We start from the raw sequence: 18353 nt of genomic DNA on the forward strand, positions 1-18353 counted from the left end.
CCTTATCCATCTGCGTTGCCACTTTCAGTGACCTGTGGATCTGTACGCCCAGATCTCTCTGCCTGTCAATACTCCTAAGGGTTCTGCCATTTACTATATACTTCCCACCTGCATTAGACCTTCCAAAATGCATTACCTCACATTTGTCCAGATTAAACTCCAACTGACATTTCTCCACCCAAGTCTCCAGCCGATCTATATCCTGCTGTATCCTCTAATCTTACATTAATCCCATATTCCCTACCACATTCCCACCACCTACCTACACTAGGGGCAATTTACAATGGTCAATTTACCTATCAACCTGCAAGTCTTTGGCTGTGGGAGGAAACTGGAGCACCCAGTGGAAACCCATGTGGTCACAGGGAAAACTTGCAAACTCTGCACAGGAGGTACCCAGGACTGAACCTGGGTCGCTGGAGCTGTGAGGCTGCAGTGCTAACCATTGCACCACTGTGCCGCTCCTTTCTTTATCAGCAACTGATAACACCTTTACCACACAGACTGCAGTGGTTCAAAAAGGCAGCTCACCACCACTATCTCAGGGGCAAATAGGGATAAGCAATAAATGTTGGTCTTGCCAGTGATGTCCACATCTCATGAATAAATTAAATCAAGTGCAGTCGCTGTTGCAAACAAGACATGTATGGCAGCCAATTTGCAAACAGTATTAATGAGATACACACACACCCTGCTGGTTAAAAAAAAACCTTCATGAATTTTACCCAAATAAACCTTTTAAAATTTCTAATCTAACTTCTACAAATGGATAATTCCTTAGTGATATGCTCATTATACCCACATTATACACATTGTGCATACCACAATGTTGAATCAACCAGCGCCTGGAGTGGCTATAAAGGCCAATACTAGAGTGACAGACTCTTTCACAGGCGCTGCAGATAAAATTGGTTGTCGGGGCTGTTACGCAGTTGGCTCTCTCCTTGCACTTTTGTCTTTTTTCCTGCCAACTGCTAATTCTCTTCGACTCGCCACACTTTAGTCCCGCCTTTATGGCTGTCCGCCAGCTCTGGTGATCACTGGCAACTGACTCCCACGACTTGTGGTCAATGTCACAGGACATCACGTCACATTTGCAGACGTCTTTAAAGCAGAGACAAGGACGGCCTTTGGGTCTGATACCAGTGACAAACTCGCTGTACAATGCATCCTTGGGGATCCTGCCATCTTCCATGCGGCTCACATGGCCATCTCAAGCGCCGCTGGCTCAGTAGGGTGTATATGCTGGGGATGTTAGCCGCCTCGAGGACTTCTGCGTTGCAGATACGGTCCTGCCACCTGATACCAAGGATTCTTCAGAGGCAGCGAAGATGGAATGAGTTGAGACGTCACTCTTGACTGACATACGTTGTCCAGGCCTCGCTGCCGTAGATCAAGGTACTGAGAACACAGGCTTGAAACACTCGGACTTTTGTACTACTGGTAACATTTGCCACATTGTTCAGACTTTGGTCCACGGAAGCCTAGGAACACTTCCCTCAATTACAGTGACGTTACTTGAGGAGGACCATTTCGTCCAGCATTGTCGAATATCCTCCAAAATGGTTTTGAAAAACCAGTTAGAGGTTGAAGAGAAACAGTCTTACAACAAAATATCCTGATGCATCCTGGAAAGATATGAGCTCTCGATAGGCACGGTAACCCACCAGAAGTACATATCAGAAAGTTGGCATACATGGCACATGATTATCTAGTCATTAATTTAAATGGTCAGCAAATTGCATACAGGGCATGCTCCATTTCTGATAACATGCCACCAATGGGTGAAATTCCCCAGTGGGAGCATAAAGTTGGAAATTTATCCCATCAAGTCCAAGCGAAGGCTTTTCAGAGAAACTGAAGGCTTCAAATAATAACACTATTGAAGGTATTGGAAAGCAGCACTTTAATTAAATTTAATCACATTATTGTGAAATATGCATCTTTAATGTATTTTTTGTTACAGGCCTTAGTTTGGGCATTATAAATTTCAGTTACTGAAAAGAAAATGGTAGTGCAAACATTTTCAAAAAGAATTTTGAGTGCTTCAATTGGTTCACCATTGCCTCATGGGTTCTCCTCACTGCTCATTCGGGATTGGTTGTTTCATTAATCCTCAACTAAATCTCATCAGTTTTCTAGCCCCTTTCTTTGATTTGTGAAATCCCTACCACTCCATTTCAGATTTTCTGCTGTTTTACTTTGAGCCAATTACCAAAGCATGACATGTAAAGTGTTATTGGAGGTAAGAGTGATAAAGCAAGTGCACAATATATGCATGACTTATAAATACACACACATTTATATGGACAGTCACCATGTAGCAGAAGTAAAATGTAAAAGAGAGAACAAAAATAAACCAATATCATAGTTTAAAAATAAAGGCCCGGATTTCATGGTCAATGGTGAAGCAAGAATGTTCACTGCCGACCTCAAAGAAAGTTGCCCAAAAAGATATGGTGATCTCTGTAGTGTGGATTTCCCCTTTCCTGATGTCAGTTTGAATCTGGCTCCAAGCCAAGGGGATCTCCAGGTGTCCAGCATCAACGATGTCATCAAGCAGAGTAAGCAGACATGACATTGAAGTATTCTCACAGACAGCAAACCAGGAAGTAAAATACACTGATTACCACTTTTTATTAAATGTTCCAGACAGCAAAATAACTGATTGGGATATACACATGGGATCAAGGTAAAGGCTGAAATATCATAACCTTTCTCAAAAAGAAAATTAAAAATGTGATTTTTTTTCTGTCATGATGGAGAAATTTGACATTCCACAAATATGAAATTAGTTTTCCAGGGCCAGAGAGGTTTTTCAGCAGTAATTATGAACTTAGTACACTGTTAAAAACCTCATTCAACACCTCATCCAACAAGGTATAAAGCTTTCAAGGGTTTATACAGCAAGACTAATAGAGTAAAAGGGCAAGTTCTTGTCAGTTCGGTGTTTTTAATTGATTGCAGTCTGTGGGTACTTCAACAGTGCACCCCATGGAGATGCCTAGAATCAGTGACATCAACTTCTGGATTTGCAGAATTGAGAAGTTGTTGTCAGTTTCAGTGGCGTGATGATGATGAATGTTGACAGTTTCGCCTTCATTACTACTACAAAATCTGAGCTAACATAAGAATGATAAAGCAGGAAAAAGCAAAAGCTATTCAGTCCATCTCTCTCGCTGTGCTGTTAATGCTCTTGACAGAACTTGACTAGCCTATTATTATAAATATCTAACCTATCATGGTGCCAAGCCAGAGGCTCTCCCTCCCAATGTTCTATCAAAGGAGGAATGTAACCTTATTTCCCTGTAATAAAAAAACACTACTGTCAGCTTTTAAAATGAAACAAATGATTATATAGAAATTAATTTGTGAATCTAAGTCTGAGATTCTAATGTGCTGTATACTTACACTATGGTCAGAAGTGTCACAGCTTGTACTGAGGTTAGACTGACAAGATGAGAAGTGGCTGGTTGACATTTTTATTTATGCTCTCTGAGTGAGTGAAGAACAATTAATTTACTATATTTTGGAGTGAAAATTGATTTTGTTTTGGGAACTTAAAAAGAACACATTTTGTACTTTTGGAACTAGAGGATCTCCCAGAGTGTTGCTCATGGATAAAAATTAAAATAATTTAGTGCCTAAGTAAGCTGTATGCTACAGACCCAGTGCAGTTATATAAATATAAAAATACTTTCTTGTGCACTTTGCAATTTTCTAGTTTGTTTGTCTTTGCTATTTGTATGAGAAGCCAGTTTTATACTTCATTAATTTTGTTGATGTTGTCTTCAACGCAGCAGGTTACCATAGTGTCCTGGGCATTGTGTTGTTAATTATTGATTATCCACTCCCCCACCCTCACATTTGTGATTTAAAAAATGACTTCCTAAGGATAGTGAGGGATAGGAGCTCAGTGGAAGGCTACATTTGTGGGATAGGCTCACTATGGGCCAGATTGGATATGAAACAGAGAGAAAGAAACATAACTGAGCAGACTGGGAACTCACCCATGCTCATAGAGCAGGGAAATAATTGAAAAATAATACATTCACATAACATTTACTCTGACCATTATTTGAACTTTAAAGGGGCTAATGCCTTTAAAGAGGTATACCAGGTGAATGGTTTTCTATTGTCACCAACAGTAATTTCCAACAGGGGCACAGCCACCATGGAAATCAAGTGGAAATAGGGTGGCACATCGTCAGAGGCAATTTTAATTGCACAACTGTTCCACTCCTGCCAGGGACTTGGGGTAAAATAGCACCCACCCTCTTGCTTCTCAAACTGAAATTCTGTTGATTTTTCTTTGCTTGTGTTGTGCTTCATAGTAATTACAATCTTTAGAGCCTCTTGCCTCCTTTTCTCAGACCCTTGTGACTATTGCCTCAGTAGGACCCCTGAGTTTTGCTACTATGTAAACTGATATAAATTTTAAAATGTCCATGCTGCTAGCAATTGAGTGGGAGAATGCACGAGTGATTGATAAAAGTAAGTTAAGATGGCCTCTACCTCCGATTTATAAATTAAAACTGAATTCCCTCCTTCTGTCCCAGACTTAGGAAGTTTTAAAGAAAATTAACTGCTGGACACATCCACATGTCAATACATGTCCTAAAACACAACAGATGATCAAGGACACATTACAGAGTTTACTAAGGTATCAAGTTAAATCTTAGCCATATGTACATGAGCAATTCCACCATCAATGCATGTACAGTAATTCATGATGACAGCCAAAGAAGATCCTCCACTGCTGCTTCTCAAGTATGCCAAAAACATTGTGGTATTGCCAATTAGTTGGACTAAATTATTCAAAGCTCTATACTTAATTCCAGCAATCAAAGAGGTACAGTAGCATAGTAGTTGTTAATGGACAACCAATCCAGAGGCCTGCACTAATAATCTGGAGACATGAATTCAAATTCCACCACGGCAGCTGGAGAATTAAATTCAATTAATTAAATAAAGTCTGGAATAAAAAGTTAGTATCAGTAATGGTGACCATGAAACTACTGATTTGTTGTAAAAACCCATCTGGTACACTAGAAGTGAATGTGTACTGCTTCATGTCTCAGAGTGCTTGCAGAGACTAGGTTTGTGTTGTTGCAGTTAAGCAATTCCTTCTACAAATAGGAATTAAACAGCTACATTCCAGAAGATTCTGAAATTTATCTAGTTAATTCACTGTTTTTAGAAGTATGAAAAGATTGCACCCCAGGTGTGCCATAATTCGCTGATACTGTTTACTTGCCACTTATGAAATTGCATTTCTCACAATCAACATCTTAGAATACTTCACACTTCTGTGATTATATTGGCATTTCCTTAAAATGGCTGAAAAAGCATATTCTTCACCCAAAGCCATGTTAGTTCTATAGGGGGTAATTTTCCGACTTGTGTTTCCAGCGGGGAATCTTGATCACCAGAAACCCATATCAGAAATCTGGGTATATGCTGCACATAATCTACTGAATAATGATTGGAAAATCATGTGTGGTATTGTTACAAGAGGTTTTATTTTTGTACTAAAATCTTAGACTTCTGTGTGTTTAAAAAAAAAACTGAAAAAAGGATTTTCAGTGGACTTGGACAATTGCAAATAGCTGGAAATTTTGGATGTTCACTTTGTTTACAATAATAGGAAAGCAAGCAGTTGTAAGGAAGCCAGCCAGGGGTTTGACCTCCTCCAAACAATACTTTGAATGACAGAGGAGAGACTGGGCTGAAATTTATTAGCGTGCCGCAAAATGTGGTGGCGCGCTCTGCTGTCGGCACACTCCAGGTGTGGTGCGCCGTCACTGAGTCCCCACGATATTTCACGTGGGGGCTCATTTAAATGGAGGGGGCAGAGCAGCCACCCCTGATGACGTAGAGGGAGTGGCCACCCCATCCCCAGCAACAGCGTCCAGAGTCACTACGCAGGTGCTGGCGCCATTTTTAAAGGGCTTCATGCCCTTAAAAGAAATTTTAATTTTTAAAGGAAACAAAGTGGTAAAATTTAAGTTTCACATTACATAACATCTTCACTCCCCTCACCCACACCCCCAAGGAATTTTCAAATTATCAATAGCCCATTCTGCCCAAAAAAACCTGATTCAGATCACGTCCTATCCTCCCCGACCTTTAATAACTCTAACCCTCAACCTCTTCCCATCATCCCCTCCCCCCCCCACCAATCCAAAGAGTTTTCTGCACTTATCGTCACCCCGACCTGAGAATTGCACTCCTCCCCCTTCCCTACCAGTATCACACCTCCAGTTTCGAAGGCGTAGGAGTTCCGGCTAACTGTAAACCAAAATTATTTTTCCCCGGTCAACCAATTTTTTGAATGTATGTGTGTGTGCATGAGGGCTAAGGAACTATGGAGCTTTTCATATATATAGATTTATCTCATTCGTAGTTAAGACTTATTATTTCTTTTCTAATACATAGTTAATGTTGTTGTTGTTTAAAGAAACCTGGTTTGGTGTGCTTTATTCTGGGGGACAAATAGTGTTTCTAATTGGCTATTCTTCGGTAGATGGGAAACTTTATTGATATGTTGTGACTTGTGGAGTAGTGGGACTGAATTAACAGTGCATTTCTCCCGCCTTGGTTTCAACAGTACAGACCTAAGTTTTCCATGTGCGCGATAGGCAGGTGAAGATACTAGGCAGAAGCTTGAAGTTAGAAAATTATCCTTTTGTATTCTCAAAACTTTACACGGGAACATTGGAAACCATTTTTTCATTTCAAACTTACATTATTTTCACATAATGCTTGTCGACATATCAACAATCATTGCACTTCAAGAAAGTGTGAAACTAACAAACAAAAGTCAAGCACAAAGGCCCATAGTGCAAAATATCACTAAGGTTCAAAAGAATTGAAGAGAGGATGTGAAGTAGTGATCAGGTAAACATCAAAAGCCAACAGATTGTAACTACTTTATGATATTATATTGCTACTATGATTCCACAATGGTAGTTACCTATATATGTGATAAATAATTATGTTTTAAGCATTGCAAATTCACAAATATCTCCCAGGCCCTGAAGCTCTTGAGAAACATCTGTCACACAGCAACGCTGGGGATAATCATCAGTTGTATTGCGTTATCATACCTGACAATTTCAGGCTGTTCAATGTCACTTTCACTAGGACATAGAGAACAGGTTTCTTACTGAACAGCCTCACTGAGCCTGACCTAAGGGGTATAAACAATCATGGAAATCATAACTGTACATTACAGATATTCTAATGGGTTTTTAATAGTCTTACAAAGAAATGTTGGATGATAATCTGTCAGCAAACTGGTCTTCTGCATTATAATTAAAAACAGAAGCTGCAATAAGTTCCTTGTGTGTGTTACAGTGATAATTTGCTACATTTAATTTCTTAATTTTTAATGTTGCTATTTAACACTTCAAACTCCACACAGGAAATTGTTTAACAGGAATAAGTGCTGCTCAGTTGCATTTAGTGATACACAGATAACATGTTGCATGGTTCCTTCTAATTTAGACACACACAAAATCAGAACTTTTTAGTGTGATTACAATAAATATACAGCCAATTGTTTCAAATGCAAAATTGTCAGATTAACTTTAGCATCCCATTTCCTTCTACCCAGTCTTTCTTCAAGATACTGATCATAGAAACTCTGTTACCTTGCATTTTTGTTTTGAAATATTTTGTGTCAGAAATTTTGGCAGTGCTATTGCACCACTGCAACCTCAGTGAAATGGAACCTCTGCTCACCTCTTTCACCTTCACTAGACTATGTGCCAAATCATGGGTTATCACTATAATAGGGATGGGTGCCTGTGGAAGCAGTAACACAACAGGGAAGCCTGTCCAGTGGAGTCAACAGAATCTTGGAGCAACATCATACCATTCAAAAAGAGGGAACTACAGGACCATCACGTCAAAGAATGTAAGTACGGCCAGAATCCTTGGACAAGGTTCCATGATGCTACATCACAAAGCAAACAGCAATCATTCCTTCTGGAGTTTCTAGTGAGGTCCACTGTCCACCTAAGGCTACTCCTGCAAGCATTGGTATTGCTGGGCCTCATGTGGTGTATCTATTGGGATTCCTGGGAATACCTCCAGACACACTGCAAGACAATGTTCATGACACGGGGGTAGGAAGAAGATGCACCCATCAGAATTTTCTGTCAATTGATTCCTGAGGTAGAAACATGTCAAACCCAGTTATGCCCCAACATCTAGGCCCTTTACCTTTACCACACCAGAAGGAGTTAAATTTCTGGGCTTTTCTGTTTAAATGTTGAGTTCTGGAGACCTCATCAATCAGTTGCCTGAGATATTTTGAAATAGAGTCCACAAATACTTTCAAAAGGGAATTAGTTGCCTGTAAAATAATAATATTAAAAGCTATGGGTCGTGAACAGGAGAGAATAGACTAGGTGGCTCATATAGAGGAAAATGACACAGAACAGGTCAGCATGAGTCAGCATCGGAGCAAACATGATGACTTATTTCTGTGCCGTAACATTTTCTGACTGTATCCCTTGAGCATGAGCCAGTTGTACAATCTGGTGGACCTTCTCAATGTCAAAGCATTGTTTGATGTTGGCCTATGTCTCTCTTCCTTGTGTACTCTCACTCTTTCCATTTTTCATAGAATGATGGAAATTTACAGCACGGAACCATCCAGCCTAATCCCACTTTCCAGCTCTTGGTCCGTAATCTTGTAGGTTACGGCACTTCAAGTGCATAACAGAGTATGAGGGTTTCTGTCTCTGCCACCCTTTCAGGCAGTGAGTTCCAGATCCACACCACCCTCTGGGTTAAAAAGAAAACTCCCCTTGAATCCCTCTCAATGTCCTACCCGAAATCTATGGTCCCCGGTTATGCTATGGGGACTTCCTATCCACTCTATCTAGACCCCCAAAATTTTATACACTTCTTTTAGGTCTCCCCTCAGCCTTCTCCATTCCAAAGAAAACAACCCTTCCCTATCCAATCTTTCTTCATAACTAAAATTCTCCAGTCCAGGCAACATTCTCATAAATCTCCTCTGAACCCTTTCTAGTGCGCTTGTATCTTTCCTATAGTGCGGTGATCAGAACTACATGCAGTACTCCATCTGTGGCCTAACTGTTTTATACAGTTCCAGCATAGCCTCCCAGCACTTTGGCTGGATTTTTGTTATGGAGGCAGGAAACAGGAACTGGGTCTGGTTTTGGGTCAGAAAACCGGCCCCTGCGGGAAACTGATTCAGATTGCCGTTTTCAAATGGGTAAGCCTTTAATTGGTACGGAGACGGATTTCCTATCCACTTAGAGCCAGTGGGATTGAAAATGGAGATGGGTCAGATCAAGTGTGGGACTCATGTAGACTCCCACAGCAGCCATCACCGAGGCTGCTGGTTGTCATAAGGGAGAGATTTGCCTTCCACTGCACCAGAAGGAAGCAAGATGTCACAGGGGAGCTAGAGGCCTGGCACTGGGGGCTGGGCAGACCCTTGCTTCATTGAGGCCCGTGTGGATCGAATGCTGGAGGCCGTGAGGGAGAGGAGGGTAGCAGGAAGAGGCCAAATCGTTGTGCAGTAGAGGCACCTCTCTCTTCAGTGTTATCCCCCTCCCCACCTCCTCCTCCTCCTCTCTTATCTCCTGCTCCTCCCCTGATGATCTGCCTCCTTCCAGGGCCTCACTGTCCTCTCTGGAGGGCCATGTTGTGAAGAGTGCAGCAGACCACCACAATGACAAAGATCCTTGCAGGATGGTATTGGAAGGTGCCACCTGACTGATCCAGACACCAGATTCGCATCTTCGGAAACCCGATGGCCTGCTCAATTGTTGGCCTGCTGAGCAGATGGGACTGGTTGTAGTACCTCTGTGCCTCTGTCTGGGGCTGCTGTAGAGGGGTCAGTAGCCATCTCTTCAAGGGATTTCCCTTGTCCCCTTGGATCCATCCACGTACTTTGGGGGTTAGAGTGAAGTACAAAGGCAGCATGGGTTGGCTGGAGGATGAAGGAGTCATAACAGGTGCTAGGAAAGCGACCGCACACATGGAGGAAGTTCTTGTGGTCATGGACCAGTTGGACTTTGAGGCAGGGAAAGCCCTTCCTGTTGATGGATCTCACTGGCCGGTCGCTGGTTGCCTTGATGGCCACATGGACGCAAGTGATGATGCCCTGCACCTGGGGAAATCCAGCGATGGAGGCTGAACCCAATGCCCTCTTTCCTGTGCAGGCCCATTTGTGTCAAAGTGGTGTAGTTCCTTGTCCTCCTAAAAATGGCATCCAGGACCTGATGAGCTGCTGACTGTGAAATGGTACCTAGGTCTGCAGCTGATTCCTGGTATGACCCATTTGCATGGAAGTTTAGGGTGACAGAGAACTTAACGGCTGCATGTAAGGGACTGCCATGGGGGCCGTGAGGCCTCAGGTCATTGTGGATCAGAGCACACAGGTCTGAGACCATCTTCCTAGTATTTTGCAAGTGCTTCCATTTTAAAATATTTTTTGAGGACTCGCGTTTTCGAATTGTGGAGATAGATTCATTAGAGGACAGAAGTGATTCCATAGATCTCCACTTCCTCATCAGAATCCCATTTTTAATATAGTAGCCTTCCGGAACTCCCTTTTCTTCAGCTTCAGTTACAGTCAATTGTGCCACTTTATTTAACTCTGGATAGGCTTGCTGAGCCTCGATCACAGAAGACTTACTGAACATTTCCTTCAGATTATCCAAATTCCCGAAGAAAGTTTCAGATATTCAGCTGTCTGTGGTGCCAATTTGACCTCCGACAATGGAACTTGTTTAGCCATTGCTCGGGTCACTACACATGAAGGAAAAATTCCTGGAACCTTTTCTTGCAACTGTTCTGTCTCTTTGACTTCACTTGGTCTTTCCGTGACTATTAGAGAAACTACTACCTTTGCTCCAACCAAATCATTCCCCAGGAGTAGGTCAACTCCATCTACAGGCAAACTATGCACAACTCTTACAGTTAGCAGACATTAGGTCACACTCCAGGTGCACAAGATACAAAGGTACAGGTATATACTCCCCACAAATTCCATTTACTAAAACCTTGGCATTCAGTGCGCTCTCTGGTGAAAAAGTTATGCCTTTCCCCAACAAAAGAGTGTAGGTGGCTCTTGTATCCCTAAATTTAACTATAGGTTTACCTACCTCACTTGAGGGATAAGGAGTTACTTTTCCTTTTGACAAGAACTCCCTATAACTCTCAGGTATCTTGTTACAACCAAGGCGGGAGGAGTGCACTGTTTTTCTCTCATCCCGCTTATCCACGGGTCACAACATATATTTAATTGTTTTACCCAGTTACCGATACGGCCAATTATATACTTTATTTTTGTTTCAGAATAAAATCCACCAACCAGGTTTCTTTAATAAACAACAAAAGTATTAATTTATTATAAAACAAGACACAGTCAATAAAGATGCAAAGCTTTAACATACAGTTTGAAATATGAGAGTAAATATATGTATTCTCTTATAAATATCACACACACACACACGTCAAAGAAAAATAAAGAAATAAAAATGCTTTGGCCAAAGTCCTTGTTAATTCTTGAAGAAAAAGGATAAGACATGTTATGTTCCAGATGACATCCAGTCTGGCATCAGAGTACACATAGACGGGTCAGAGGGTATGTAAGAGTTAACCATATTGCTGTGGGTCTGGAGTCACATGCAGGCCAGACCAGGTAAGGACAGCAGATTTCTTTCCCTAAAGGTCAATAGTGAACCAGATGGGTTTTTACAACAACCGACAATGGTTTCATGGCCATCATTAGACTAGCTTTTAATTCCAGATTTATTAATTAAATTCAAATTCCACCTTCTGCTGTGGTGGGATTTGAATCCATGTCCTCAGATCAATACCCTGGGTCTCTGGGTTACTAGCCCAGTGATAATACCACTATGCCACTGACTCCAGACCCCATGAAGGGTCATGGCATCAGGTCAAACATGGGCAAGGAAACCTCCTGCTGATTACCACCTACCACATCCCCCCCCCCGCCCCACCCCGCCATGTTGATCACCACTTGGAGGAAGCACTGAGGGTGGCAAGGGTGCAGAATGTACTCTGGGTGGGCGACTTCAATGTCCATCACCAACAGTGACTCGCTAGCACCACTACTGGCCGAGTCCGATAGGACATAGCTGCTAGACTGGGTATGTGGCAAGTGGTGAGGGAAAAATATACTTGACCACGTCCTCACCAATCTGCCTGCCGCAGATGCATCTGTCCATGACAGTATTGGTAGGAGTAACCACTGCCCAGTCCTTGTGGAGATGAAGATCCACCTTCACATTGAGGATAACCTCCATTGTGTTGTGTGACATTACCACCGTGCTAAATGTGATAGATTTCGAACAGATCTAGCAAATCCAAAACAGGGCATCCATGAGGCGCTGTGGGCCATCAGCAATAGCAGAATTGTACCCAACCACAATCTGTAACCTCATGGCCGGCATATTTCCCTCTCTACCGTTACCATCAAGCCAGGAGACCAACCCTGGTTCAATGAAGAGTGCGGTTCCGAAGAAGGGTCACTGACCCGAAACGTTAACTCTGCTTCTCTTTTCACAGATGCTACCAGACCTGCTGAGTGGTCCCAGCATTTCTTGTTTTTATTATACTAGCCAATGACCGCCCCATCAGTCTACTCACAATCAGTAAAGTGATGGCAGGTTCATCGACAGTGCTATCAAGTGGCATTTGCTTAGCAATGACCTGCTCAGTTTGGGTTCCGCCAGGGCCGTTCAACTCCTGACCTCATTACAGCCTTGGTTCAAACATGGACAAAACAGCTGAACTCAAGAGGTGAAGTGAGAGAAATTGCCTTTGACATCAAGGCAGCATTTGACAGAGTATGGCATCAAGGAGCCCTCGCAAAACTGGAATCGGGGGAAAACCCTCTGCTAGTTGGAGTCTTACCTAGCGCAAAGGAAGATGGTTGTGGATTTTGGAGGTCAATCATCTCAGCTCCAGGACATCACTGTAGGAGTTCCTCAGGGTAGTGTCCTAGGCCCAACCATCTTCAGCTGGTACATCAATGACCTTCCTTCAATCATAAGGTCAGAAATGGAAATGTTCGCTGATGATTGCACAATGCTAAGCACCACTTGCAACTCCTCAGATACTGAAGCAGTCTGTGTAGAAATGCAGCAAGACCTGGAAAATATCCAGGCTTGGGCTGATAAGTAGCAAGTAACATTCACACCACACAAGTGCCAGGCAATGACCATCTCCAACAAGAGAGAATCTAACCATCTCCCCTTGACATTCAATGGCATTACGATCGTTGAATCCCCCACTATCAACATCCTAGGGGTTACCATTGACTAGAAACTGAACTGGAGTAGCCATATAAATACCGTGGCTACAAGAGCAGGTCAGAAGCTAGGAATCCTGTGACGAGTAACTCACCTCCTGACTCCCCAGAGCCTGTCCACCATCTGCAAGGCACAAGTCAGGAGTGTGATGGAATACTCTCCACTTGCCTGGATGGGTGCAGCTCCAACAACACTCAAGAAGCTCGACACCATCCAGGACAAAGCAGCCCGCTTGATTGGCACCCCATTGACAAACATTCACTCCCTCCACCACAGATGCACAGTGGCAGCAGTGTGTACCATCTACAAGATGCACTGCAGCAAAGCACCAAGGCTCCTTAGACAGCACCTTCCAAACCCGCGACCTCTACCAACTAGCAGGACAAGGGCAGCAAACGCATAGGAACATCACCACCTGCAATTTCCCCCCCAAGTCACACACCATCCTGGCTTGGAACTATATTGGCGCTCCTTCACTGTCGCTGTGTCAAAATCCTGGAACTCCCTTCCTAACAGCACTGTGGGTGTACCTACCTCACATGGAATGCAGCAGTTCAAGAAGTCAGCTCACCACCAGCTTCTCAAGGGCAATTAGGGAAAGGCAATAAATGCTGGCCTAGCCAGCGACATCCACATCCCATGAAGGAATATAAAATAAAATGCACTACCCTCATTGAATTTTTGTGGGGAGGTAACAAGGAGGGTCATCATGTTAGTCAGACTTGACCTTCCTTTAATAAATCCATGCTGACTCTCTTTGATTAATCTGTGACTTTCTAAATTAAGATTTATCCTATCGCTAAGAATTTTTTCCAATAATTTTCTCACAACCGAGGTTAGGCTGACTGGCCTGTAATTACTTGGTCTATCCCTTTCTCCCTTTTTAAACAGTGGTACAATGTTAGCTGTCCTCCAGTCCTCTGGCACCATACCTGTAGCCAGAGAGGATTGGAAAATGATGGTCAGAGCTTCTGCTATTTCCTCTCTTGCTTCTCTTATTTTGTTTAGTGAATGCAAATCCCCAGAGCCAAGTGATAGCCTCCTTCTTCGCTGAATTTAAGGTGATTAATCTACCATTTATTTCGTAGTGGGGACACTCCTCGGTAACGTGCAGCATTGTTTGTGTCTTTCCACAAATGCATAAGGGGTTTGTACTGAGGCCCCAGCAGCATAGGTTGGATGCGCAGGGGCCTTGGCTTGTCCTGAACCTGTTTAGCAAGGACCACTCTTGCTGTGGTAGTTCAAAGCCTGCCATTTAACAGATGGGATTTATCACAAGGAACTTGTTATGATTTCTCGTGTTTCCCATTCCTTGATCCAAGGCATGTCTGCTGGTAGATCTTGCTCAGGAAGGTTTCTCCATATGGGGCACCAAGATGGAAGGCGGGCAGTAGGTGGATTGTACATATCATTATAGAGTAGTAACTAAGGTGCAGCACAGATGGTTTCAACCAGCTTGTGGGTTTTTGTCAATCAGCGGATGTGTGGGGGAGTGATGTTTGTGAGGACAAGGCGGCAGGACAGGGGTGTTGAGCAGACAGTTCCAGTTATGATGCGCATTGTTGCATTCAATTGAGTATCAACAAGATGGGCGTGTGATGATCTATGCCAGACAGGTGCATAGTACACTGCTGCTGAGTATGATAGGGCAAGTGCTGAGGTCCAGAGAGTTGTGGCAGTAGTACCCCATGTAGATCTAGCAAGTTAGGTTAATAGGTTGGACCTTTGCTGCCTTTTTCTTCAGATGCTCCCGGAAGGACAAAGTCCTATCCAGAGTCACTCTCAAGTATGTTGGGTTGGGATCATGCTTTAGTCTCTGATCATCCATGTAGATATGCAATTCTTTTTTGGCATTGGCATTGTGGAAGTGGAATACACTGGAAATGGTTTTAGAGTGATTGCTTCTCTTAACAGCCTAGGATACATTTTGTCTGGGCATGGGGATTTATCCACTTTCAAAGATGTTAAACCTCTTAAAGCTTCCTCTCTCACTATGTTAATTTCATCTAATATTTCACACTTCTCCCTGATTGCAATGTCTGTTTTGTTGCTCTCTTTTGTGAAAACAGTGGCAAAGTATTCAGTAAGAACCATATTAATTTCCTCTGCCTCCATACACAGGTTACCCTTATGGTCCCTAATAGGTAAGGTCCTACCAAATTCATGACAAATTTTACAAATTTCACAGTCACGGCATTTTAAGAATCGTGAATTTCACGATTTCACATATTTAAATCATAAATTTCACAGTGTTGCAGCATAGTGGTTAGCACTGCAGCCTCACAGCTCCAGTGACCCGGGTTCAGTTCTAGGTACTGCCTGTGTGGAGTTTGCAAGTTCTCCCTGTGACTGTGTGGGTTTCCGCCAGGTACTCTGGTTTCCTCCCACAGCCAAAGACTTGCAGGTTGACAGGTAAATTGGCCATTGTAAATTGCCCCTAGTGTAGGTAGGTGGTAGGAGAATTGAGGGAAGGTGGGGATGTGGTAGGGAATATGGGATTAAATGTAGGATTAGTATAAATGGGTGATTGTTACTCAGTGGGCCGAAGGGCCTGTTTCAGTGCTGTATGAAACCTGGAAAATCATCTATTTAAAACAAAAAGAAGACAAGGGAGGTTTCTTTCAAATGGCATTTATTGTACAAAGTGATGGAAATCCCACATGCCAAATGGAAAATATTAATTTAGTCATATGGAACAGAGCAGCTAAAGATGCTACGAATTTGCATGTGAAAAAACGAATCAGCCAGGAGATAGAGGTGATTACCCAGTTTACCCAGAACAATGGGGGTGCTCTTTGATTAAATTACCTAGAATGGTTTTGTCAATGTTGATCATCAAAAGCCATCGACACCCCTTGACTTTGCAAGAGCCAAACCCCCCTACCAAGTATGTCTGAACAGCCTTGAATTTCAAAGATCATTCCAAAACGTGCTGTTTCAAACAGAGGTGGTCACATGACATGACTGCCTGTGTAACTCAGAGTTTGTGAATTGTGGCTCTGAAAGACAATAACTGAACTCCAAGGAAGGAACATCTCTCCTCTTTCCCTCTCCAGCAAAGTCCCAGGGAAGCCTCGGCTGCAGCTGGATCTCAAATCTACAGATCCTCACAGTCCGCAACAAGGAGGATGGATAAAGCCTCTCTTCGGCTTTCCGGAATAAGAGAAGCAAGCCTGAATTGTGCACGTGGCCAAGGGAGGACTTCAAGACTTCAATTTCAACTAAGGACACTAGGACTACACTTCCGTATTTAAATTCCATTTTTATTAAGGACTCTACTCCAACCTCCCAACTCTGTTTTCCCCTCTGTATCTATTTTTGTGTGTGTGTGTGTGTGTGTGTGTGTGCGTCTCATATGAATGTGAGTGTGGATGCGTTGAGTATTTTAGTAATTTTAACCGGTTTAGAGTGGTAAGGTTAATAAACTTACATCTATCTTGTTTAAACTCAAGAAAACCTGTTTGATTGGTTCATTTGCTTGGACAAACAGTATTCCACCATTGGCATGCAGATTTGGTTTCCAGTTTCTGTCACACGATGTGCTGCAGTTGTGGCCATTTTTGATTTGCTCGATCTGGCATTCTCACTTGTCTGCTAATACTTCAGACTGCTACCGTCAAAACTGCACCAGAAGCCCTCCCTCAGTTACCAGTGAGTTGAGCCTTGTGCCAATCAGTAAAATGCTCTAAGTTTGCAAAATGGCTGATTTCACCGAGGACCCGAGATTTCATGGTCCATGACGCATTTTTCACAGCCGTGAATTTGGTAAGGCGCTACTAATCGGCCGTACTCTTTCTTTAGTTATCCTTTTGCTCTTTATATATTTATAAAACAAATCTTTGGGTTTTCCTTAGTTTTACGTGCCAATAATTTTTCATGCCCTCACTTTGCTTTCCTAATTTTCTTTTTCATTTCACCCTGCACTTTTTATCCTCCTCTAGGTTTTCTGCCAGTACACATTAGTTGTTCCTATGATTCGGAAATGATAGGTCTACAGTACCTTGTCTTTCTTTGAGCTACCGATCATAATAACTCTCTTTTGGTCTGCGTCCTGTATCAAAGCAAAATGTCTCTATCGAATTCTATGGCATAACCTCAAAGGCTGCTTCCTCTATGTGCAGAATTCTTTCTCAGGCATTGTCAACTGATGGAAGTCTGTCCTCCTGCTAAGTTTTCATATTCCATTTCTTTTTTTCCTTTTTGGTGCTACTTTCTCACATGTAAACTTTATTCGTTAGCAAGCCATCCTCATTCTGTTTTGCTCAGTCGTTTTACAAAGATCCAATAGCTTTCATTCATCAGGACGACAAAAGGTCTCCAGATGAAATATTAACCTGTCTTTCCTGGGATGATACAGCAACAATGTTACATTTCTATAATACTCTCCAAGTAGATAATACCAGGTAACTTTCAGTTTAGATGCAGATGGGAAACTGGCAGTTGCAGATTGGCCACCTGTTGTATACTTTTCCTTTGCAATGAAGCTTATAGAAAGGACAACCAGTCAGGGTGTATTACAGGTGGTTGATCCCCTACCACCAGTTTTCAAATTGCGTCAAAATTGAAAATTACCCCCACTGTCTAATTCTATTTTGCATAAAAGATGACAACAAACAGAAAAGAAAAAGGGTAGAGGGACAACAGGGATTAAGGAGGGGAGGTGAAGACATGGTCAGTGAAGGTCATCACAGGAGGTTTTAGAATCTGGAAGGAAGGTGGTGAGGCAGAGAAATTTAGAGGAGTTCTACAGGATTGTGCTGAAACAGCAAACTCTGACAATTCTGGAGCAGGGGAATAATTCTCTGACTAAAGATTCATTCATGACCATTCATTTATTGCACCCTCCCTACCCCACAGCCACTCCTTCCTTTCCTTGTATTGTAACCTCTTGTGCCTGACAGATTGTGCAGAAACTAATTGGAATACTATTCTTGGCTCTTTATGCTGTGTGGATTGAAACAGCCACCTGGTTGTCAGAGTTCCAATTGTTCCTCTATACTTATGCTGATGTCACATATGACGTAT

General features: G+C 42.6%; 1 protein-coding gene across 3 annotated transcripts in view; it reads right to left on the reverse strand.

Moving 5' to 3' along the window:
• Positions 1–18353, reverse strand: part of kcnab1a (potassium voltage-gated channel subfamily A regulatory beta subunit 1a) — a 322091-nt gene that overhangs the window by 45767 nt on the left and 257971 nt on the right. The gene's annotated exons all lie outside the window — the stretch shown is intronic.

The sequence above is a fragment of the Heterodontus francisci genome, chromosome 11, assembly GCF_036365525.1.
Source record: "Heterodontus francisci isolate sHetFra1 chromosome 11, sHetFra1.hap1, whole genome shotgun sequence".
In the NCBI taxonomy this organism is placed as follows: Eukaryota; Metazoa; Chordata; class Chondrichthyes; order Heterodontiformes; family Heterodontidae; genus Heterodontus; species Heterodontus francisci.